This window comes from Salmo salar, chromosome ssa18, assembly GCF_905237065.1.
Source record: "Salmo salar chromosome ssa18, Ssal_v3.1, whole genome shotgun sequence".
NCBI lineage: Eukaryota > Metazoa > Chordata > Actinopteri > Salmoniformes > Salmonidae > Salmo > Salmo salar.
In genome coordinates, this window is record NC_059459.1 from 46,957,695 (window position 1) to 46,983,426 (window position 25,732).

Genomic DNA, 25,732 nt, shown 5'->3' on the forward strand with positions numbered 1-25,732 from the left:
CTGTAGTTGGTAATACGATGCTGATCCCCTTTACAGTTTAATATACAAGGACTGTAGTTGGTAATTCGATGCTGATCCACTTTACAGTTTAATATACGAGGACTGTAGTTGGTAATATGATGCTGATCCCCTTTACAGTTTAATATACGAGGACTGTAGTTGGTAATACGATGCTGATTCCTTTACAGTTTAATATACGAGGACTGTAGTTGGTAATACGATGCTGATCCCATTTACAGTTTAATATACGAGGACTGTAGTTGGTAACACGATGCTGATCCCCTTTACAGTTTAATATACGAGGACTGTAGTTGGTAATACGACACTGATCCCCTTTACAGTTTAATATACGAGGACTGTAGTTGGTAACACGATGCTGATCCCATTTACAGTTTAATATACGAGGACTGTAGTTGGTAATACGATGCTGATCCCCTTTAAAGTTTATTATACGAGGACTGTAGTTGGTAACACGATGCTGATCACCTTTACAGTTTAATATACGAGGACTGTAGTTGGTAACACGATGCTCTGCCCTCTACAGTTTAATATACGAGGACTGTAGTTGGTAATACGATGCTGATCCCCTTTACAGTTTTAATATACGAGGACTGTAGTTGGTAACACGATGCTGATCCCCTCTACAGTTTTAATATACGAGGACTGTAGTTGGTAATACGATGCTTATCCCCTTTACAGTTTAATATACGAGGACTGTAGTTGGTGAATACGATGCTGATCCCCTTTACAGTTTAATATACGAGGACTGTAGTTGGTAATACGATGCTGATCCCCTTTACAGTTTAATATACGAGGACTGTAGTTGGTAATTTGATGCTGATCCCCTTTACAGTTTAATATACGAGGATTGTAGTTGGTAATACGATGCTGATCCCATTTACAGTTTAATATACGAGGACTGTAGTTGGTAATTCGATGCTGATTCCTTTACAGTTTAATATACGAGGACTGTAGTTGGTAATACGATGCTGATCCCATTTACAGTTTAATATACGAGGACTGTAGTTGGTAATACGATGCTGATCCCCTTTACAGTTTATTATACGAGGACTGTAGTTGGTAACACGATGCTGATCCCCTTTACAGTTTAATATACGAGGACTGTAGTTGGTAATACGATGCTGATCCCCTTTACAGTTTAATATACGAGGACTGTAGTTGGTAATTTGATGCTGATCCCTTTTTACAGTTTAATATACGAGGACTGTAGTTGGTAATTTGATGCTGATCCCCTTTACAGTTTAATATACGAGGATTGTAGTTGGTAATGTACGATGCTGATCCCATTTACAGTTTAATATACGAGGACTGTAGTTGGTAATACGATGCTGATCCCCTTTACAGTTTATTATACGAGGACTGTAGTTGGTAACACGATGCTGATCCCCTTTACAGTTTAATATACGGGGACTGTAGTTGGTAACAAGATGCTGATCCCCTTTACAGTTTAATATACGAGGACTGTAGTTGGTAATACGATGCTGATCCCCTTTACAGTTTAAAATACGAGGACTGTAGTTGGTAATTCGATGCTGATCCACTTTACAGTTTAATATACGAGGACTGTAGTTGGTAATACGATGCTGATCCCCTTTACAGTTTAAAATACGAGGACTGTAGTTGGTAATTCGATGCTGATCCACTTTACAGTTTAATATACGAGGACTGTAGTTGGTAATACGATGCTGATCCCCTTTACAGTTTAATATACGAGGACTGTAGTTGGTAATACGATTCTGATCCCCTTTACAGTTTAATATACGAGGACTGTAGTTGGGAACACGATGCCGATCCCCTCTACAGTTTTATATACGGGGACTGTAGTTGGTAATACGATGCTGATCCCCTTTACAGTTTAATATCACGAGGACTGTAGTTGGTAATACGATGCTGATCCCTTTACAATTTAATATACGAGGACTGTAGTTGGTAATCGATGCTGATCCCCTTTACAGTTTAATATACGAGGACTGTAGTTGGTAATTCATTGCTGATCCCATTTACAGTTTAATATACGAGGACTGTAGTTGGTAATATGATGCTGATCCAATTTACAGTTTAATATACGAGGACTGTAGTTGGTAATACGATGCTGATCCCCTTTACAGTTTAATATACAAGGACTGTAGTTGGTAATTCGATGCTGATCCACTTTACAGTTTAATATACGAGGACTGTAGTTGGTAATACGATGCTGATCCCCTTTACAGTTTAATATACGAGGACTGTAGTTGGTAATACGATGCTGATTCCTTTACAGTTTAATATACGAGGACTGTAGTTGGTAATACGATGCTGATCCCATTTACAGTTTAATATACGAGACTGTAGTTGGTAACACGATGCTGATCCCTTTACAGTTTAATCATACGAGGACTGTAGTTGGTAATACGACACTGATCCCCTTTACAGTTTAATATACGAGGACTGTAGTTGGTAACACGATGCTGATCCCATTTACAGTTTAATATACGAGGACTGTAGTTGGTAATACGATGCTGATCCCCTTTAAAGTTTATTATACGAGGACTGTAGTTGGTAACACGATGCTGATCCCCTTTACAGTTTAATATACGAGGACTGTAGTTGGTAACTACGATGCTCTGCCCTCTACAGTTTAATATACGAGGACTGTAGTTGGTAATACGATGCTGATCCCCTTTACAGTTTAATATACGAGGACTGTAGTTGGTAACACGATGCTGATCCCCTCACAGTTTAATACACGAGGACTGTAGTTGGTAATACGATGCTTATCCCCTTTACAGTTTAATATACGAGGACTGTAGTTGGTAATACGATGCTGATCCCCTTTACAGTTTAATATACGAGGACTGTAGTTGGTAATACGATGCTGATCCCCTTTACAGTTTAATATACGAGGACTGTAGTTGGTAATACGATGCTGATCCCCTTTACAGTATAACATAAGAGGACTGTAGTTGGTAATACGATGCTGATTCCCTTTACAGTTTAATATATGAGGACTGTAGTTGGTAATACGATGCTGATCCCATTTACAGTTTAATATACGGGGACTGTAGTTGGTAATACGATGCTGATTCCCTTTACAGTTTAATATATGAGGACTGTAGTTGGTAATACGATGCTAATCCCATTTACAGTTTAATATACGAGGACTGTAGTTGGTAACACGATGCTGATCCCCTTTACAGTTTAATACACGGGGACTGTAGTTGGTAATGATGCTGATCCCCTTTACAGTTTATTATACGAGGACTGTAGTTGGTAACACGATGCTGATCCCCTTTACAGTTTAATATACGAGGACTGTGTTGGTAACACGATGCTGATCCCCTTTACAGTTTAATGTACGAGGACTGTAGTTGGTAATATGATGCTGATTCCTTTACAGTTTAATATACGAGGAATGTAGTTCGTAATACGATGCTGATCCCATTTACAGTTTAATATACGAGGACTGTAGTTGGTAACACGATGCTGATCCCCTTCACAGTTTAATATCACGAGGACTGTAGTTGGTAATACGATGCTGATCCCCTTTACAGTTTAATATCACGAGGACTGTAGTTGGTAATTCATTGCTGATCCCCTTTACAGTTTAATATACGAGGACTGTAGTTGGTAATACGATGCTGATCCCCTTTACAGTTTTAATATATGAGGACTGCAGTTGGTAATACGATGATGATCCCCCTTTACAGTTTAAAATACGAGGACTGTAGTTGGTAATTCGATGCTGATCCACTTTACAGTTTAATATACGAGGACTGTAGTTGGTAATTACGATGCTGATCCCCTTTACAGTTTAATATACGAGGACTGTAGTTGGTAATATGATTCTGATCCCCTTTACAGTTTAATATACGAGGACTGTAGTTGGGAACAACATGCCGATCCCTCTACAGTTTTATATACGAGACTGTAGTTGGTAATACGATGCTGATCCCCCTTACAGTTTAATATACGAGGACTGTAGTTGGTAATACGATGCTGATCCCTTTTACAATTTAATATACTAGGACTGTAGTTGGTAATACGATGCTGATCCCCTTTACAGTTTAATATACGAGGGACTGTAGTTGGTAATTCATTGCTGATCCCCTTACAGTTTAATATACGAGGACTGTAGTTGGTACATACGATGCTGATCCCCTTTACAGTTTAATATACGAGGACTGTAGTTGGTAATACGATGCTGGATCCCCTTTACAGTTTAATATACGAGGACTGTAGTTGGTAATTCGTTGCGTAATTCCCTTTACAGTTTAATATACGAGGACTGTAGTTGGTAATACGATGCTGATCCCATTTACAGTTTAATATACGAGGACTGTAGTTGGTAACACGATGCTGATCCCCTTTACCAGTTTAATATACGAGACTGTAGTTGGTAATACGACACTGATCCCCTTTACAGTTTAATATACAGGACTGTAGTTGGTAACACGATGCTGATCCCATTTACAGTTTTAGATATACGAGGACTGTAGTTGGTAACGATGCTGATCCCCTTTAAAGTTTAATTTACGGAGGACTGTAGTTGGTAACACGATGCTGATCCCCTTTACAGTTTAATATACGAGGACTGTAGTTGGTTAACACGAGCTGTCCCTCTACAGTTTAATATCACGAGGACTGTAGTTGGTATACCGATGCTGATTCCCTTTACAGTTTAATATACGAGAGGACTGTAGTTGGTAACACGATGCTGATCCTCTCTGCAGTTTAATATACGAGGACTGTAGTTGGTAATACGATGCTTATCCCCTTTACAGTTTAATATCACGAGGACTGTAGTTGGTATTCGATGCTGATCCCCTTTACAGTTTAATATACGAGACTGTAGTTGGTAATACGATGCTGATCCCCTTTACAGTTTAATATAAGGACTGTAGTTGGTAATTGACGATGCTGATCCCCTTTACAGTATAACATAAGAGGACTGTAGTTGGTAATACGATGCTGATTCCCTTTACAGTTTAATATATGAGGACTGTAGTTGGTAATACGATGCTGATCCCATTTACAGTTTAATATACGAGGACTGTAGTTGGTAATATGATGCTGATTCCCTTTACAGTTTAATATATGAGGACTGTAGTTGGTAATACGATGCTAATCCCATTTACAGTTTAATATACGAGGGACTGTAGTTGGTAACACGATGCTGATCCCCTTTACAGTTTAATATCACGAGGACTGTAGTTGGTACATACGATGCTGATCCCCTTTACAGTTGCTAATATACGAGGACTGTAGTTGGTAACACGATGCTGATCCCCTTTACAGTTTTAATATAACGAGGACTGTAGTTGGTAACACGATGCTGAGTCCCTTTACAGTTTAATGTACGAGGACTGTAGTTGGTAATTCGATGCTGATCCACTTTACAGTTTAATATACGGGGACTGTAGTTGGTAATAAGATGCTGATCCCCTTTACAGTTTAATATACCCAGGACTGTAGTTGGTAATACGATGCTGATCCCCTTTACAGTTTAATATACGAGGACTGTAGTTGGTAATATCGATGCTGATCCCCTTTACAGTTTAATATACGAGGACTGTAGTTGGTAATTCGATGCTGGTTCCTTTACAGTTTAATATACGAGGACTGTAGTTGGTAACTACGATGCTGATCCCCTTTACAGTTTAATATACGAGGACTGTAGTTGGTAATTGATGCTGATCCCCTAAAGTTTAATATACGAGGACTGTAGTTGGGAACACGATGCTTATCCCTCTACAGTTTTATATATGAGGACTGTAGTTGGTAATACGATGCTGATCCCCTTTACAGTTTAAAATACGAGGACTGTAGTTGGCGGTAATTCGATGCTGATCCACTTTACAGTTTAATATACGAGGACTGTAGTTGTTGTAATACGAGTGCTGATCCCCTTTACAGTTCTCAGAGACTGTAGTTGGTAAATGTGCTGCATTCCCCTTTACAGTTTAAATTACGAGACTGTAGTTGGGAACACGATGCCGATCCCCTCTACAGTTTTATATAATTTCGAGACTGTGGTTGGTAATACGATGCTGATCCCCTACGAGTTTAATATACGAGGACTGTAGTTGGTAATACGATGCTGATCCCATTTACAGTTTAATATATCAGGACTGTAGTTGGTAATACGATGCCAATCCCCTCTACAGTTTAATATCACGAGGACTGTAGTTGGTAATAACGATGTGATCCCCTTTAAAGTTTATTATACGGGACTGTAGTTGGTAAACACGATGCTGATCCCCTTTACAGTTTGCATATCTCAGACTGTAGTTGGTAACCACGATGCTCTGCCCTCTACAGTTTAATTTATGAGGACTGTAGTTGGTAACACGATGCGATCCCTGTTTAATATGAATGGTGACTGTAGTTGGTTATATGATGCGTGATCCTTGTCACGCTGGCACAATCTGGACGTCTTGTCACGCTGTACTATAACCCATGACGTCTTGTCACGTTGTAGTATATCCCTTGGACGTCTTGTCACGCTGGAACATTTCCCCTGACTTCCTGCGCTATCCCCTGACGTCTTCTCACGCTGCAGCTTATCCCACGACGTCTTGTCAAGACGTATTGGCATAATCCCCCGGACGTCTTGTCACGCTTGTAGCATATGCCCTGACGTCTGTAGCATATTCCCTGATCGTCTTGTCACGCTGTAGCATATCCCCGACGTCTTGTCACGCTGCCAAGCACATCCCCGGCGTCTTGTCACGCTGTAGTAACATCCCCTAACGTCATCGTCACGCTTTAGCATATCCCCGGACGATCTTGTCAAAGGCGCAGGCATATCCCCGACAGTCGCGTCAGGTGCAGCATATCCTCAATGCCCCTTCTACGTGTATACCCCGACGTCTTGGGTTTCACGCTGAGATATCTCGGGACGTCTTTGTCACGCTTGTAGCATATCCCCTGATGTCTTGTAGTATATCCAATGGTGCCTGTCAAACGTAGCATATCCCCTGACGTCTTGTCACGGCTGCCAGCATATCCCCTGACGTCTTGTCTCGCTGTCCAAATCCCTGGCGTCTTGTCCGCTGTATTTGTATATTCGACACGTATTGTCACCAGTAAAAGATATCCACTGCCTTGTCGGCTTGTTCCCCTGACTTACGGTATGTAGATATCCCCGGACGTCTTGTCACGCTGTAGCATATAGATTGGACAACTTGTCAGGCTGTAGTATACCCCCAGACGTCTTGTCACGCTGCTTAGCATATCCCCTGACGTCTTGTCACGCTGCTTAGATATCCCCTGACGCCTTGTCATCGCTGCAGCAGCGTATCCCTGACGTCTTGTCAAAACGCGGAGCATAACCCCTGACGTCTTGTCATGCAAAAGCATATCCCCGGACGATCTTGCTCACGCTGTGAAAATATCCTGACGCTGGTCACGGCTGCTAGTGCAGTATCCTGACTTTGCTTGTCACTACTGTAGCACCATCCCTGACGTCTTGTCACGCTGTAGCATATCCCCACGACGTCTTGTCACGGCTTGCAGCATACATCCCCGACATTGTCACACTGCAGCATATCGCCCTGACGTGCTTGTCACGCTGTAGCAACATCCCCGACGAACTTGTCACGCTGTGGCATATCCCCTGACGTCTTGTAGCATATCCCCGACGGTCCCGCAAGATATCCCCTGACGTCTTGTCACGCTGCTTTTCCCGACGTCCTGCTTGCCTCTGACGTACGCCACGCTGGGCCAGCATATCCCTGACAACTTGTCACGCTGTAGCACATCCCTGACGTCTCCTCACGCTGTAGCATCTCCCCTGATGTCTTATCCGCGCTTTATATTGGCGATCCTGTGCGCTGCATGGCATATCCCATGGCGTCTTGTCGCGGCGGCATATTGGCGTCACCATCGCGTTATGCGCTATCCCATAGCGTCTTATCACGCTGCTTAGTATAGCCCCTGTAGCGTATTGTCGCTGTAGCATATCCGCCCCAGCGTCTTGTCACGCTTTGCTTTAGCGTCCATCACGCTGCTTTATATCCGCGGCGTCTTGTCGCGGCTGTCGCACGCCATCCTGACGTCTTATCCGCAACAAGCAGCATATCTCACAGCGTTCTTGTATCAGCTGCTTTCGCCAGCGTCTTGTCACGCGCTTGTAGTGGCGATACCATCGCATTGGCATATCCCGCTGGCGTCTTGTCTGCAGCTGCCGCGCAACCCTGGCGTCTTGTGCGTGTTGTAAACATCCCCTGGCGTGCGTCGCGGCTGGCATATCCCCTTGTCTTGTGCAGCTGCCGCCTATCCCAGCGGCGTCGCATCACGCTGTTGCACTCCTGATGTCTTGTCGGCTGTAGCGTATCCCTGACGTCTTGTCGGCTGGGCATATCCCCTGACGTCTTGTGCGCTTGTAGCGCATCCCCTGACGTCTTATCCGTGCATATCTAAGCGTCTTGTCACGCTGTAGCACCAACCCCTGGCGTCTTGTCATGCAAAGCATATCCCTAGGCATCTTGTCAGCTGTAAAATATCCCTGGCGTCTTGTCACGCTGTAACATATTCCCTGACGTCTTATCGCGCTGTAGCATATCAGCGTCTTGTCGCATCGCTAGCATATCCCCGGCCCGTCTTATCACGCTGCTTTATATCCCCCGGCATCTTATCCGCTGCCAAGTTATCCTAACGCGCGTCATGTCAAGCTGCCTTTTCTCTGACGTCTTGTCCGCATTATATACCATCTACAACGTCTGATCTGTGCCCAGCATGCCCCCTTGGCGTCTTATCACCGCTGTAGCATTATCCCCTGACGTCTTATCACGGCTGCCCAGCACTGTCGGCGTCCTGGTCTGCACGCTGGCAAGGTATATCCCCCTGATGTCTTGTCACGCTGTAGCATATCCTGAGCGTTCTTATCACGCTGTAGTATATTCCCCGGCGTCTTATCACGCTGTAGCACTCTCCCTACGGCGTCGCATGAAGCATATCCCCTGATGTCCTGTTGCGCTGTGGCATATCCCTGGCGTCTTGTCGCGCTTTAGCATATTCCCTGATACCATCGCGCTGTAGCATATCCCCTGACGTCTTGTCATTTAGCATATCCCTGGCGTCTTGTCGGGCGTAACTCGCCCTGAAGTCTTGTGCGCTGTAGCATATCCCTGGCGTCTATCGCGTTTGTAGCATATTCCCTAGCGTCTTGTCAAGCTGTGGATATGCTAATGTCTTATCGCAGCATATTCCTATTCTTATCAACGCTGCAGCATATCCCCAGATGTCTTGTCACGCTGTGCCCACCATATACCTAGCGTCTGTCCACGCTGTAGCATATCACCTGACAACTTGTCGCTGTAAGTGCTGGCGTCTTATCACGCACTGTAGCACGCAACCCTGGCGTCTTGTCATTAGCATAACATATCAGCGTCTTATCCGCGCTGTGGCATATCCTGACGTCTTGTCACATCTGGCATATCCCCTGACGTCTTGTCACACTGTAGCATATCCCTGACGACATCGCATGGCATATCCCCTAGTCTTGTAGCATATCCCCACAATGTCTGCTATTCCTAGCGTCTTGTCGTATGTATTTCCCTAGCGTCCTGTAGCATATCCCCTGGCGATTATCACGCTGTAGCATATTCCCTGACAACATCACGCCTGTAGCATATCCCTGACGTCTCGTCACGCTGCTAGCATATCCTGATGTCATGCGCTTTAGCATATTGGGCGTCTGTCATGCTGGCATATCCATGACGATATCGCTTTAGCATAGTGACGTCCTGTCAACAGCATATCCCGCAGCGTCATCGCGGCTGGCGGTATGGCCCTGAAGCGTGTTGTCAACGACTGCCAGCATATCCGCCCGGCGTCTTGTCACGGCACAGCATAATGTGACCTGTCACGCTGGCGCCAGCGTCTTGTGCGCTGTATATCCCTGGCGATCTTGTCGCGGCACCTCTGGTCGTCGCGCCGGGTGCCTGGCGTGCGCCACGCTCGGCATCCTGATGTCATCGCGCTGGCATATTCCCTAAGCGCGTCTTGTCGCGCCATCTTTATATCCCCTGGCGACGCGCCGGCATCTCCTGGCGTTAAAGTGCAGCTGCTTAGGTGCTCCACTGGCGTCTGGTCATTTATAATGCCACTGGCGTGCCTCTTGGCTGTAGCATATCCCTGACTTCTTGTCAGCTGTAGTATATCCGCAGTCATCACGCTGTAGCATTTCGGCGTCTTGTAGTATATCCCCTGATCTTGTTTCGCATAGCACCTCTACGCGTCACGTCGAATAATGTCCTGGCTATCTTATCGCAACTGTAGCATATCCCTAACGGCGTCTGCAGTCTATGTTGCCTGCAGCGTCTTGTCAAGCTGCCAGCATATCGCGATTACGTCGCATTTGCAGCATATCCCTGAGTCTTGTAAATATATCCTGATGCTACCTTTCGCTGTGAGCATATCCCCTGGCGGTCTTTCGTCGCGCTGTGGCATGTCACGGGGTCATCGCATTGTGGCGCATTCTAGTCATCACGTTGCTGGCATATCACGGCGTTGTTTGTCTGGCGTCACTGTTATCCTGACGTCTGAGTCGCGGCTGTGCCATATCCTGGCGTGTGTGTCTGGCGTTCTGGCACTATCCCTAGCGTCATGCGCTGTGGCATGTCCCCTGGCGTCCTGTAGCATATCCCTGGCGTCTTGTTCGCATACCTTCTGGCATTCTTATCCACGCTGTAGCATATCCCTGGCGTCTTGTCCTTGTAGGCATGTCCGGCGGTCGTCGCGTAGCATATTGTTATATTTTATCCCCTGTTCTTCTTGTGTGTAGCATATCCCTGGCGTCTTGTCACGGCTGTAGCATATCCCTAATGGCGTCTTCGTCGCGCTGTGGAAGCATTTCCCCGATCTGTTATATCCAGTCGTCGTTCTCCTGTGTTCGCTGTGGCATATTCCCTGACGTCTGAGTCGTGCATATCCTAATATCAACAGCATATTGACGTCCTGTCGCGACAGCATGTACCCTGGCGTCTTATCATGTTGGCGCATATCTGATGTCTTGTCTTCAGCATATCCTGACGTCTTGTCCACGCTGTTGCATATCCCCTAGCGTCTTGTCAACTTCTTAGGATATCTCTGGCGTTTGTCACGCTGTAGCATAACTCCTGCGTCTTGTCATCTGTTACATCTGGCATTGAAGGTGCTGTAGTATGCCCCCACAATGGTCAGCGTCGTGGCATATCCTGGTGTCGCGGCTGGCATAATCTTGTCCGCTGCGGCATATCCCCTACGTCTGTTCGGTTTCAGCATATCCCTGACGTCTTCACGCGAGCATATCCCCTGGCCTTATCGCGCTGTAGCATATCCCTGGACGTGCTTGTCACGCTGCCTTTCTCTGCGGCGTCTTGTCAACTGTGGCATATCCCTGACGTCTCCATCGCGTATATCGCACTTTGCGTTCCTATATCTGGCGTCTTGTCGGGTTAGCATGGCCGTATCCCCTGACGTGCCTGTGACCTATCCCTACGCTCTTACGTTACAGTATCCCAGTCGTCTGACACGTTAATCATCCCCTGTTGTCAGCTGAGCATCCTGGCGCTGCGCTATCACAGCATATCCCCTGTCCTGGCTGGCATAGTCGTGTCAGCGCTGCTTATATTATGATCTTCGTCAGGCTGTAGCGCATCGCGTCTTATCCTGGCATACCCTGATCGCTTACATCGCACTGTAGCGTCTTGTCCAGCGGTATATCCCCGCTTGTACGGTGTGGTGCCATACCGTTACGTCTTGCGGCGCTGCTCATCCTGGCGTGCCTCGTGTCCCATCGCTGTATAGCGCATCCACCTTGTCAAGCGCATATCCCTGGGCCGTCTTGTGCGGCTGGCTATCCCTGGGGTCCTGTAGCACCCTGGCATGTCTTGCGCGGCATATCTGACGTGTCTGGTCGCCGAGCCCCTGGCTGCGTCGTCGCGCTGTAGCTATCCCTGCGTCCTGTAGCATATCCCCTGTGGCGTCTCGTCGCGGCTGTGGCATATCCCCTGAAAATCGTCTGTCACGCTGTATCCTACGTCGTCTTGGCAGCTGCAGCATATCCCTGGCGTCTTTACATCCCTAATGGCGGTGTTGTCCGGCTGTAGCATATCCCTGGCGTCTTGTCAGCTGCGGCCCATATCCCTGGCGTCTTGTCACGCTGTAGCATATTCCCTGCGTCCTGTAGCCAGCCCTGGCGTCTTGTCACGCTGTATAGCGCCTGGCACTTTAACGCTGTAACAGCGTATCCCTGATAGCGTCTTGTCACGCTGTAGCATATCCCTAGCGATATTATCTTTGCCGCTGTAGCATATCCCTGCGTCTTGTCACGCTGTAGCATTTCCCCTGGCGTCTTGTCACGCTGTAGCATATCCCCTGGCGTCTCGTCAGCACGCCCTACTGCATGCGCTGAGCATCTCGACATCTGGTCACGTCATGCGTTCGCTGAGCATACATGTCACTACATATCCCCTGGCGATCTTGTAGCATATCCCCACAGTCCTGCAGCATATCCTGACGTCTTATGTCCGCTGTAGCATATCCCCTGGCGTCTTGTCACGCTGTACATTTTTCGCCTGGCGTCCCTTACATATCCCCTGACGTCTTGTCAGGCTGCTGGCATATCCGCGCGTTGTCGCGCGCGCAGCATAGCCCACTGCTGTCTGGTCCCTGTGGCATTAATCTGCTGGCGGGGCGTCTTGTCCGGCAATTTAGCATATTCCTGGGCGTGCGCGGTGTAGCATATCCCCGGCGTCTTGTCACGCTTTAGCATATTGGCGTCCTGTCACGCTGTAGCATATCCCCTGACGTCTTGTCACGCTTGTAGCTATAGGCGCCCTGGCGTCGGCACATAATCCCATCGTCTTTCGCACGCTGCCTCATCTGACGTCCATATCCGCGGCGCTTCAGCGCATATCCCCTGGCGTCTTGTCACGGCTGAGCTATCCCCTGGCGTCTTGTCACGCCCTCCTGAGCGTCTTGTACGCTGCGGCATATCCTAGCGTCTGGTCACGCGTAGTATCCCTGGCGTCTGGTCGAGCCGTAGCCTACCACAACTGCTTCTTGTAACTGTAGCATATCCCCTGGCGTCTTGTCACGCGTAGCATATCCCGGCGTCTTGTCGAGCTTTATACCCCTGACGTCTTGTCCGCTGCAGCATATCCTGGCGTCTTGTCGCGGCTGTGGCATATCCCCTGGCGTCTTGTCACGCTGTAGCATATCCCCTGGCGTCTTGCCTCACAGCATATCCCTGTCGTCATCGCTGCCCAGCATACCCCTAGCGTCTTGTCTGTAGCATATCTCCCACGTCTTGTCGGCTGTAGCATATCCGAAGACGTCTTGTACGCAAGTAGCATATCCCTGGCGTCCTGTAGGCTGTAGCATATCCCAGACGTCTTGTCACGGCACCTTAGTTCGCTAGCGTCTTGTCTGCGCTGTAATCATCCCCAGGCGTCTTCCGCTGTAGCACTATCACGCGCTTGTCTTGGCTGCCAAGCATACCCCCTGGCGTCTTGTCCGGCTGCACCCCTGGGCGTCTTGGCAACTTAGCATATCCGCGCGCGTAGCATCCCCCGTCCACGCCTGCATCGCGCTGTGGCCACATCCCCTAGCGCCTCTGTAGCTATCCCCTGGCGTCTTCTCGCGGCTGTAGCATATCCCCTGACGTCTTGTCACGCTTAGTAGCATATCCCCTGAGTCTTGTCACGCTGGCAGATCCCTGAGTCACTGCACAGCATATACCTGGCGATCTGCATCGCGCTGTAGCATATCGCCTGGCGATCTTGTCTGCGTTGTAGCATATCCCTGGCGTGCGCGTCACGCTGGCATATCCGCAGCCTGGCGTCGTAGCATATCCCCTGAGCGTCTTGTCGCGCTGTAGCATATCCCTGGCGTCCTATCCGTTCAGCATATCGGGTGCTGTCACGCTGTAGCATATCCCCTGGCGATCTTCCCTGTAGCATATCCCCTGGCGATCTTGTCCACGCTGTGGCATTTCCCCTGGCGTCCCTGTGCATATCCCTGGCGCTTGCATCACGCTAGCATATCTCCTGACAGCTTGTCGCGGCTGTAGCATATCCCCTGGGCGCAGGTCTGCGCGCCGGGTACCGCGTCTCATGCGGCTTTAGCATATTGGCGTCTGTCGCAACGCTGCTAGTTCCCATAGCGTCCCGTCACTGCTTATCCTAATCTTGTCGCAGCTGTTGTACGCGCTATCTCCTGGCGTGCTGTCACGGCTGTTGCATATCCCTGGCGTCTGGTCCGCGCTGTAGTATAGCCCCTGGCGTCTTGTCACGCTGTAGCATATCGCAGACGTCTTGCGCGCGTGTAGCATATCCCCGGCGTCTGTCAGCCAGGCATATCCGCGGCGTCTCATATCCCTGGCAGCGTCTTGTCACGCTGTTGCGCATAATCCCTGGCGTCTTGTCACGCTGCCGCGCTATCCCGACAAAGTCTTATCGCGCTGCTAGCACATATCCCCTGACGTCTTGTCAACCTAGCAGCCCCCTGACGTCTGGTCTCTCTGTGAGTATACCCCTGGCGTGTCTTGTCACGCATTGTAGCTCTCCCCTAGGCGTGCCCGCGTCGCGCTGTAGCATATCCCCTGACGTCTTGTAGTATATGTCCCTGATGTCCTGTCACGCCATGCGGCATATCGCCTGGCGTCTTGTCACGCTGTAGCGCTATCGCCTGGCGTCTTGTCCGCCGTAGCGCATATCCCACAGACGTCTTGTCACGTTTAGCATATCCCTGACGACTTGTCGCGGCTGCCAGCATATCCCCTGGGCGTCTTGTAGCACGGTCTGTAGCATATCCCCTGGCGTCTTGGCGCGGGGCTCCCCTGGCGTCCTGCCAGCATATCCCCTGACGTCTTGTCCGCTGTAGCGCATATCCCCTGACGGCTTGTACGCTGTAGCATATCCCCTGGCGTTCGCCTGTAGCCTATCCCTGGCGTCTTCTCACGCTGTAGCATATCCCTGGCGTCTTGCGCTGCCTGCGCATTCAATATCCACTAGGCGTCTTGTCACGGCTAGCATATTGCGCCCTGGCGTCACTGAGCATATCCCGAAGCGTCTTTAGTCACGCTGTACGTATGCCCCTGGCGTGTTGTCACGCTGTAGCATATCCCCTTGGCGTCTTGTCCACGGCTGTAGCTGGGCCTGCGCTTCTGCGTCGCGGCCGCGTGGGTCTTGTCACGGCGTGACGCATATTCCCTGGCGCGTCTTGTCGTCGCATGAGCATATCCCTGGCTGGCGCGTCGCTTGTCAGCGCTGCAGCATATCCCCTGGCGTCTTGTGCACCATCGTGGCGATCCTATCACGCTGCTGCTGCGCCCTTATCCCTGGCGTCTTGTCACGCTGTAGCATATCTCCTGGCGTCTGGTCACGCATAGCATTATCCCTGCCGTCTGGCGTCGCATGCTATCCCCTGCGTCTTGTCAGGCTGCTGCGATAACCCCTGGCGTCTTGTACGTGTAAGCATACCCTGACAGCGATCTCGTCGCTGCTGTAGCCCCTGGCGTCTTCGCTTTAGCATATTGGCGTTCTGTCAACGTAGCATATCCGCATGGCGTCTTGTCACGCTGTAGTATACCCCTGGCAGCGTCTTGTCCACGCTTACTCGTCCGCCCGGCGTCTTGTCGGCGCTTCGGGTAGCATATCCCCTGGCGTGGTCTTGTCGCGTGTGGCATGGCCCCTGAGCGTCTTGTCAGGCTGTACGCCATCCCTTCGCCCGTCGGGGTAACATCCCCTGGCGTCTTGTGCAGCTGTAAGCACTAATCCCCGTGTTGTCACGCTGTAGCACATATCCCCTGACGTCTTGTCGGCTGTAGCTTCCTTCACGTTGTCGCGGTGCTTCGGACATCCTAAGCGTCTTGTCCGCTGTAGCATATCCCCTAGCGTCTTGTCGCGCCGTCGCATATCCCTGACGTCTTGTCAGCGGCTGAGCATATCCCTGGCGATCTTGTCACGCTGTTGCATATCCCCTGGCGCGTCTGGTCACGCTGCTCCATATACCCTAGCGTCTGTAGTCGCAGCTGCTGATAGATACCCCTGACGTCTTGTCCACGCAACAGGATATCCCTGACGTGTTGTCCGGCTGCTAGCATATCCTAATGACGTCTTGTCACGCAGTGCATTTCCGGACGTCTTGTAGTATCTGATGTGTCTTGTCACGCTGCTAGCATATCCCCGGGCGTCCTTGTCCGGCTGTAGCATATCCCTGACGTCTTGTCACGCCGCAGCGCCTCCCCTAGCGTCTATGTCGCTGTGGCATCTGGCGTCTTGTCACGCTGCTAGCATATCGCCCGTCTTGTCGCGCTGTAGCACTTATCCCTGGCGTCTTGTCACGCTGGCAACATATCCCTGGCGTCCTGTCACGCTTAGCATATCCCCCGGCCCGTCTTGTCGCTGTGCCGCCACTATCCCTGGCGTCTTGTCACGCTGTAGCATTCCCTGGCGTCCTGTAGCCTATCCCCTCGCGGCTCTATCCCTGGCGTCCTGGTCACGTCGGCATAATCCAAATCTGTCGGCTGTGCATATCCCTCGTCTACGCTGCCGCCCTTTATCCTGGCGTCTTGTCACGCTGTAGCACTATCCCTCGACAAGCCTTGCGTCGCATACCCCGACGTCTTGTCAACGGCTGCCCAGCATATCCTGGCGTCTTGTCGCGGCTGTAGCTATCCCGTCTTGTCACGCTGTGGCATATCCCTGAACGATCTTGTCACGCTGTTGCATATCCTGGGCGTCTGCTGTAGTATGCCCAATGGCGTCTTGTCCGCGGCTGTAGCATATACCCTGACGAGGCTTGTCACGCTGTAGCACTTGGGCGTCTTGTCGCGGCTGCAGCATATCCGGCTGGCGATCCTGTAGCATACCCTGACGTCTTACGTCACGTTGGAGTATATCCCCTGCGTCTTGTCAAGCACATGGCATATCCTGACGTCTTGGCCACGCGCAGCATATCCCCTGGCGCGTCGTGCTTAGTTATACCCCCTGGCGTCTTGTCACGGCTGCTAGCATATCCCCTGGCGTCTTTGTCACGGCTGTAGCATATCCCTGGCGTCTTATCGCGTAGCACATATTCCCCTGACGTCCTGTCAGCATATCCCCTGGCGATCTTGTCACGCTGTAGCATATCCCCTGACGACTTGTCACGCAACTGTAGCATACCCCCTGGCGATCTCGCGTCTGTAGCATATCCCCTGGCGTCTTGTCGACGCTGCAGACGCTGGCGTCCTTGTCGCGGTGCATAGCAAATCCCTCTGAGTCCTGTCGCGCTGCCGCATATCCCCACTGGCGTCTTGTCACGCTGCAGCATAGCCTGGCGTCTTGTACTTATCCGCTGCTGCAGCATATCCCTGGCGTGCATACATCGCTGTATATCCTGCATCTTCAACTGCCCAGCATATCCCCTGGCGTCTTGTCACGCATGCTAGCATACCTGGCGATACTTGTCACGCTGTAGCATATCCCCTGGCGTCTTGTCGGATATCCCTGGCGTCCTGCTTAGCATATCCCCCGGTCGTGGCTTGTCGGGCTGAGCGTATCCCCTGGCGTCTTGTCCGGCTGTAGCATATCCCCTGGCGTCTTGTCACGTTGTAGCATTTCCCCTGACGTCCCTAGAGCATATCCCCTGGCGTGCTTGTGTGGCTGGCAATCCCTGACAACTTGTCACGCTGTAATATGACGTCTGGTCACGGTGCAGCATATCCCTGGCGTCTTTATCGCAGCTTTAGCGTATTGGCGTCCTGTCGTGCTGTAGCATATCCCCTGGCGTCTTGTCCGCTTTAGCATATTGGCGTCCTGTCGCGCTTTCAGCATATCCCTGACGTCTTTCACGCGGCAGCATATCCCTGGCGTCTTGTCCACGCTCGTAGCATATCCCCGACGTCTTGTCGCGCTGTTGCGTGTACTCCTGGCGTCCTGTCGCGCTGGCAGCATATCTCGAGGCGTCGCGTCGCGGCGTAGCCATATCCCCTGCGTCTTATCACGCTGAGCATATCCCTGACGTCTGTCGGGCGCAGTATACCCCTGGCGTCTTGTCCGCTGCTAGCTTATCCCTGGCGTCCTGTCACGCGCACCCACCTCGTGTAGTATACCCTGGGTCTGATCGCGTACGCTGTAGCGTATCCCTGGCGGCTTGTCGAATATCCCTGCGCTTGTCGCGCTGTAGCTATCCCGGCGGCTTGTAGTATATCCCTAATGTCCTGTACGCTGTAGCATATCCCTGGCGATCGCGTCACGCTGCTAGCATGTCCCCTGGCGTCTTTCGCTGTAGCCCATCCCCTGGCGTCTTGTGGGACATATCCCTGGCGTCTTGTCCGCGCTTGCAGCTATCCCTGGCGTCTTGTCGGGCTGTAGCTTTATCCCCTGAAGTCTTTCCTGTAGCATATCCCTGGCGTGCTTGCAAGCTGTTAGGATATCCCCTAGCGTCTTGTCGCTGGCTGCTGGCATATCCCTGACTTCTTTCGCGCTGTGGCATATCCCCTGGCGTCTTGTCTCGCTGTAGCATATCCCCTGGCTTCTTGTCACGCGGGTGTGTATATCCCGTGGCGGTCTTGCTGGCGCAATCCCGCGAGCTTGCAGTATATCCCCTGGCGTCTTGTCACGCTGTAGCGTGTCCCCTGGCGTCTTTCACGCTGCGTATATCCCCTGACGTCTTGTCGCGGCTGTAGCATATCCCCGGCGTCTTGTGTATTCCGATGCCCTCGTCCGGTAGCACTTATCCCCTGGCGTCCTGTAGCATATCCACTGGCGTCTAGTCCGCGTATAGCATATCCCCTGACGTCATCCGCTGGTGTAGCGTATCCCTGGCGTCTTGTCGCGCGTGAGCATATCCCCGACGGCGCATTCTTGTAGTACGTGATGTGGAGCCTGACGTCTTGTCGCGCTGTAGCACACCCGGCGCTGCCGCTGTTGATTTGCCCTGGCGTCCTGTATCCCCTGGCGTCTTGTCACGGTACATATCCCTACATCATAACGTGTAGCATATCCCCTGGGGTCTGGTCACGTGTAGCATACCCTGGGCGTCTTGTTCGCTTAGCATACCCTGGGCGTCTTGTCGCGCACTGTAAATATCCTGGCGTCTTGTCGCGGCTGTGGCATATTCCCTGACGTGCGTCACGCTGTAGCATATCCCTGGCGTCTTACGCTGGTGCGTACTGGCGTCCTGTCCGCGCTGTAGGGTATCCCCAACGTCTTTCACGCTGTGGCATATCCCCAACGTCTTATCGCACTGGCATATCCCCTCCGTCTAGTCACGCATGGAGTATACCCCCTGGCGTCCTATGCGCCGTAGATATCCCCTGACGATCTTTGTCGGCTGCAGCATTATCCCTGGCGTCTGGTCACGCTGCTAGTATACCCCCTGACGATCTTGTACGCTGTAGCATATCCCTGAGTCTTGTCGCGCTGCGGCATATCCCTGGCGTCTTGTCAAGCAGAAGCATATCCCCTGGCGTCTTGTAGTATATCCCCTAACGTCCGTCACGCTGTAGCGGCATCTCCCCTGGCGTCTTCGCGCGCGTGTGTGGACTCCTGGCGTCTTGTCACGCTGTAGCATATCCCCTGGCGTCTTGTCACGCTGTAGCATATCCCCTGGCGTCTTGTCGCCGCTGTAGCATATCCCCGCGTCTTGTCGGGGATAGCCTTCTTCGCCCCTGAAGTCTTGTGCTGTGATATCCGCTGGCGGCGTCTTGTCGCTATATCTCGTTATCCGCGTTTAGCGCTATCCTCCTGACTTCTGCGGCTGTTGAGTCCCCTGGCGTCTTGTCGCGCTGCTAGCATATCCCTGACGTCTTGTCACGCTGCTAGTATTCCCTGGCGTCTTGTCACGCTGTAGCATATCCCTGGCGATCTTTGTAGTATAATCCCCTGACGTCTTATCGCAGCTTGTAGCATATCCCCTGACGTCTTTCATGCGCTGTGCATATCCCCTACTCTTGTCACGCTGTAGATATCCCCTGACGTCTTGCCTTGGTATACGCAGTGTCACGCTGTAGCATATCCCCTGACGTCCTGTAGCATATCTCCTGGCGTCCGTGTCACGCTGCCTAGCATATCCCCTGACGTCTTGCTTTGTAGCATTCCCGGGCCCTGTAGCATATCCCTGGCGGTCTTGTCGCGCTGTAGATATCCCTGGCGATCCTGTAGCATATCCCCTGGCTTATGCTTGTCGCGCTGTAGCGTATCCCTGGCGATCACTGTAGCATATCCCTGGCGGCTTGTCGGCCGTGCGCATCATCCGCCAGCGTCTTGTCACGCTGTAGCGTATCCTGGCGTCTTTCGCGTCCCGTGCATATCCCCTGGCGTCGCGTCGGGCAGCATCACTGCGCTTTCGCGGCATGTAATGTCCCCTGGGTCTGGTCGCTGTAGCATATCCCCTTGCGCTCACGCATTAACATATCCCTAGCGTCCTGTCGCGGCGTAGCATATCCCCTGGCGCTTGTAGCTGAGCATATACCCCTGGCGTGCTGGTCACGCTGGTATGCCCTCGGCGTCTTGTCACAGCTGTAGCATATCCCTGGCGTCTTGTCGCGCTGCCGTATATCCCCTGGCGTCTTGTCAGGCTGTAGCATATCCCCTGGCGTCTTGTGGTATGTCCCTTTTATCGCGATGTAGCATACCCCTGGCGTCTTGTCACGCTGTAGCATATCCCTGGCGTCTTGTCACGCGGTAGCATATCCCTCTGAAGTCTTGTCACACTGTAGCATATCCCTCTGGCGTCTTGTCAGGCTGGGTCCCTGGTTGTCACGCTGTTAGACATATCCCCTGGCGTCCTGTCTCGCGGTAGCATATCCCCTGGCGTCTTGTCAGCTGTAGCATATCCCTGACGCTTGCATCGCGGCTGTAGCTTATATCCCCTGACTTCTTGTCCACGCTGTAGCATATCCCCAGCTGTCTGGTCGGGCTGCAGGATATCCTGACGTCCTGTCGGTGTAGCATATCACCTACACAGGCTTGTATTTCCCCTGGCGTCTTCGAGCATCCCTGGCGTCTTGTCACGCTGTGCTCATATCCCCTGGCGTCTTGTCGCGGTCGTAGTACTTAGCCCCTGGCTGTGTTGTCCGCGCGCTGTATTGCATATCCCTGGGACTTGTAGTTCCACTTGACGTCTTGTCGCGGCTTTAGCACATCCCCTGGCGTCCTGTCGCGCTGTAGCATATCCCGCGGCGTCGTCCTCTTCGCTGCCCGGCATATCCTAGCGTGCTTGTCACGCTGCAGCATATCTCCTGACGTCTTTGTCACGCTGTTGCATATCCCTGGCCTCTGGAGTCACGGCAGTGCCTGCGTCTTGTCACGCTGTAGCAATCCCTGACTTCTTGTCACGGTGTATATCCTGACGTCTTGTCTACGCTGAGCATATCGGCGAGGCATCTTGAGTCGAGCTTGTCACGTGTATCACACCGGCGTCTCGCTTGTAGCATATCCCTGGCGTCTTGTCACGCTGTAGTATATCCCCTGACGTCCTATCACACTGGAGCATATCCCCTGCTGCCGACACGCTTGTAACGGTAGCGATATCTGTTGGCTGCTTGCTATCCGCCGCGTGGCCTTTGATGTCTTGTCACGCTGTAGCACATCCCTGGCGTCTTGTCCGCTGGCATATCCCTGACGATACGATTTTCCCTGACGTCTTGTCACGCTGTGCATTTCCCTGACGCGTTGCCTAGGGTGAGTTTAGTCGTTCGGTATACCCCTGACGTCTTTGTAGCATATCCCCTGGCGCTTATCACGTGTATATGCCCTGGCGTCTTGTCCGTGTGGATATCCGGCGTCTGTACGCTGTAGTATATCCCTAGTCATATCGCGCATGTAGCATATCCCTAACGTCTTGTCACGCTGTAGATCCCTGACGTCTTGTCACGGCATGATAGCATACCCCCTGACGTCTTTGTCGCGCTTGCCAGCATATCCCTAGCGTCTTGTCAAGCTGTTATCCCTGGCGTCTTGTGGCATATCCCTGGCGGTTTGTATCCTGACGTCTGGCGATCGCGTTTGTAGCATAGTCCCCGGCGTCTTGTACATATGTCCCTGGCGTCCTGCTTGTCTCCGTCTTGTACGCTTCCAGTGTAGCATATCCCTGGCGTCTTGTACGCGCGTAGATATCCCCGAGCGCGTCTTGCCATCACACTGGTAGCATATCCCTGACGTCTTGTCGGATGTCCGCCCCCCTCCCCTGACGTCTTGTCCGCTGTAGCAATCCATCTGCGTCTTGTCACGCTGTAGGATGATCCTCTGGCGTGTAGCTGTGCATATCCCTAACTCGTGTCCCTGCGCTTGCTGTGTGCGTGAGCTGGTCTCGCTGCGGGCGTCTAGTCACGGCTGTGGCGGATACCTGGGTCTTGTCGTTATCCCTGGCGTCTTGTGCGCTGTAGCATATACTGGCGTCTTGTGGTATATCCGCTGATGTCCTGTAAGCGCTGTCGCGCCACCCTGGCGTCCTATGCTAGCATATCCCTGGCGTCTGTCGCGCCGTTCAGCATATCCCCTGGCGTCCTGTGCATATCCTTGGGCGTGCTTGTCGCGCTAGGCCCTCCCCGACGTCTTTGTCTCTGCTGTCGCATATCCCCTGCGTCTGACATATCCCCTGATCTCGTCGGAAGCTGTCGCATCTCCCTTGGCGTCTTGTCGCTGTCGCATATCCCTGGCGATCTTGTCCGCACGCTGCAGCACTTCCCCTGGCGTCCTGCAGCCGATCCGCGTGATACGCTCTGACTACTTGTCGCGGCTGTGCATACCCTGTCTGGTCGCTGAAGCATACCCCGTTGTCCGTCGTTAGCATATCCTGGCGTCACTCGCGGCACGCTCAGCATATCCCCTGGCGTCTTGTCACGCTGTAGCATATCCCTGCGTTGTCACGCATGCATACTGGCGTCTTGTCCACGCTGTAGCATATCCCGGCGTCTTGTCGCTGTACTTATCCCCTGGCGTCTGTCACGCGCTTCTTGTGATCTAGTCTGTTACCGCAGCATATCCCTGGCGTCTCGTCGTGCAGCGATATGGCGTGGCTGTGATATCCCCTAGTCTTGTGCGCTGTAATACCTGTCTGTCTTGTCGCGCTGTGATTTCCCCTGTTGGCTTCGTCGTCCTGTGTGCTGTAGCATATCCCTGACGTCTTGTCACGCTGGGATATCCCTAGCGTCTGGTCCCGGCGGTATCTAACTTCTTGTCCCCCTTGCGCTGTAGCATATCCCCCGATAATGTCTGCCGGTGTTAATATCCGCCAGCGTCTTGTCACGCATATTGGCTCCGTCGATCGCATTGTGGTATGCCTGGCGTCTTATCACGACTGTAGCATACCCTGGCGTCTTGTACGCTGTTACTTATATCCCCTAACGTCTTTACGGCGCTAGTATATCCCTGGCGATCTTGTCGCGCTTTGTAGCATATCCGCTGGCGATCTTGTCGTATATCCCTGACGTCCCGTCACGCTGTAGAATCCCTGACGTCTTGTCACGCTGTAGCATATCCCTGACGTCTTATCACGCTGTGGCATATCCCTGACGTCTTGTGCTGTAGTATATCCCCTGACGTCTTGTCACGCTGTTGCATATCCCCTGACGTCTGGTCACGCTGTAGTATACCCCTGACGTCTTGTCACGCTGCGGCATTCCCTGACGTCTTGTCACGCTTAGTATATCCCCGACGTCTTGTCACGCTGTAGCATATCCCGACGTCTTGTAGTATATCCCGATGTCATGTCAGCTGTAGCATATCCCCTGGCCGTCTTGTCATTTCTCGCTGTGGCATATCCCTGACGTCTTGTCACGCTGTAGTATACCCCTGACGTCTTACTCACACTGTAGCATATCCCTGACGTCTTGTCACGTTGTAGCATATCCTGACGTCTTGTCACGATGCTAGTATATCCCTGACGTCTTGTCACGCTGGTAGCATATCCGGCTGACGTCTTGTCGTATATCCACTGATGTCCTGTCACGCTGTAGCACATCCCCTGACGTCTTGTCACGCTGTAGCATATCCCCTGACGTCTTATCACGCTGTGCATATCCCCTGACGTCTTGTCACGCGTAGCATATCCCTGACGTCTTGTCACGCTGTTGCATATCCCTGACGTCTGGTCACGCTGTAGTATACCCCTGACGTCTTGTCACGCTGTAGCATATCCCCTGACGTCTTGTCACGCTGTAGTATATCCCCTGACGTCTTGTCACGCTGTAGCATATCCTGACGTCTGTGTAGCATATCCCCTGATGTCATGTCCGCTGTAGCATATCCCCTGACGTCTTGTCACGCTGTAGCATATCCCCTGACGTCTTGTCAGCTGTAGCATATCCCCTGACGATCTTGTCAGTTGTAGCTATCCCTGACGTCTTGTCAAGCTGCAGCATATCCCCTGACGTCTTGTAGCATATCGACGTCCTGTAGCATATCCCTGACGTCCTGAGTCACGCTTGTAGCATATCCCCTGAGTCTGTGTAGCATATCCCTGACGTCCTGTAGCATATCCCCTGACGTCTTGTCACGCTGTAGCATATCCCTGACGTCTGTAGCATATCCCTGACGTCTTGTCACGCTGTAGCATATCCCCTGACGTCTGTCACGCTGTAGCATACCCCTGACGTCTTGTCGCAGCATATCCCCTGACGTCCTGTAGCATATCCCTGATGTCTTGTCACGCTGTAGCATATCCCCTGGACGTTCTTGTCACGCTGTAGCTTCATATCCCCTGACGTCTTGTCACGCTGTAGCTTTCTCCCCTGACGCTCCTGTAGCATATCCCTGACGTCTTGTCACGCTGTACATATGCCCCTGACGTCTTGTCACGTGTAGCATATCCCTTGACGTCTTGTCCGCTTTAGCATATTGACGCCTGTCACGCTGTAGCATATCCCTGACGTCTTGTCACGCTTGTAGCATATCCCCTGACGTCTTGTCACGCTGTAGCATATCTCCTGACGTCTTGTCACGCTGTAGCATATCCCCTGACGTTTGTCCGCGTAGCATATCCCTGACGTCTTGTCACGCTGTAGCATACCCGACGCTTGTCACGCTGTAGCATATCCCTGATGTCTTGTCAGCTTGTAGCATATTGACGTCTTGGCACGCTGTAGCATATGCCCTGACGTCTTGTCACGCTGTAGCATATCCCCTGACGCTTGTCACGCTGTAGCATATCCCCTGACGTCTTGTCACGCTGTAGCATATCGTCTTGTAGCATATCCCTGACGTCTTGTCACGCTGTAGCATATCCCCGACGTCTTGTCACGCTGTAGCATATCCCCTGACGTCTTGTCACGCTGTAGCATATCCCCTGACGTCTGTAGCATATCCCTGACGTCTTGTCAGCTGTAGCATATCCCCTGACGTTGTCTCGCTGTAGCATATCCCTGACGTCTTGTCACGCTGTAGCATATCCCTGACGTCTTGTCATCGCTGTAGCATATCCCCTGACGTCTTGTCACGCTGTAGTATATCCCCTGACGTCTTGTCACGCTGTAGCATATCCCCTGACGGTCTTGTAGTATATCCACTGACGTCTTGTCACGCTGTAGCATATCCCCTGACGTCTTGTCACGCTGTAGCATATCCCCTGACGTCTTGTCACGCTGTAGCATATCCCTGACGTCTTGTCCGCTGTAGCATATCCCCTGACGTCTTGTCCGCTGTAGCATATCCCCTGACGTCTTGTCGCGCTGTAGCATATCCACTGACGTCTTGTCACGCTGTAGCATATCCCCTGACGTCTTGTCACGCTGTAGCATATCCCTGACGTCTTGTCACGC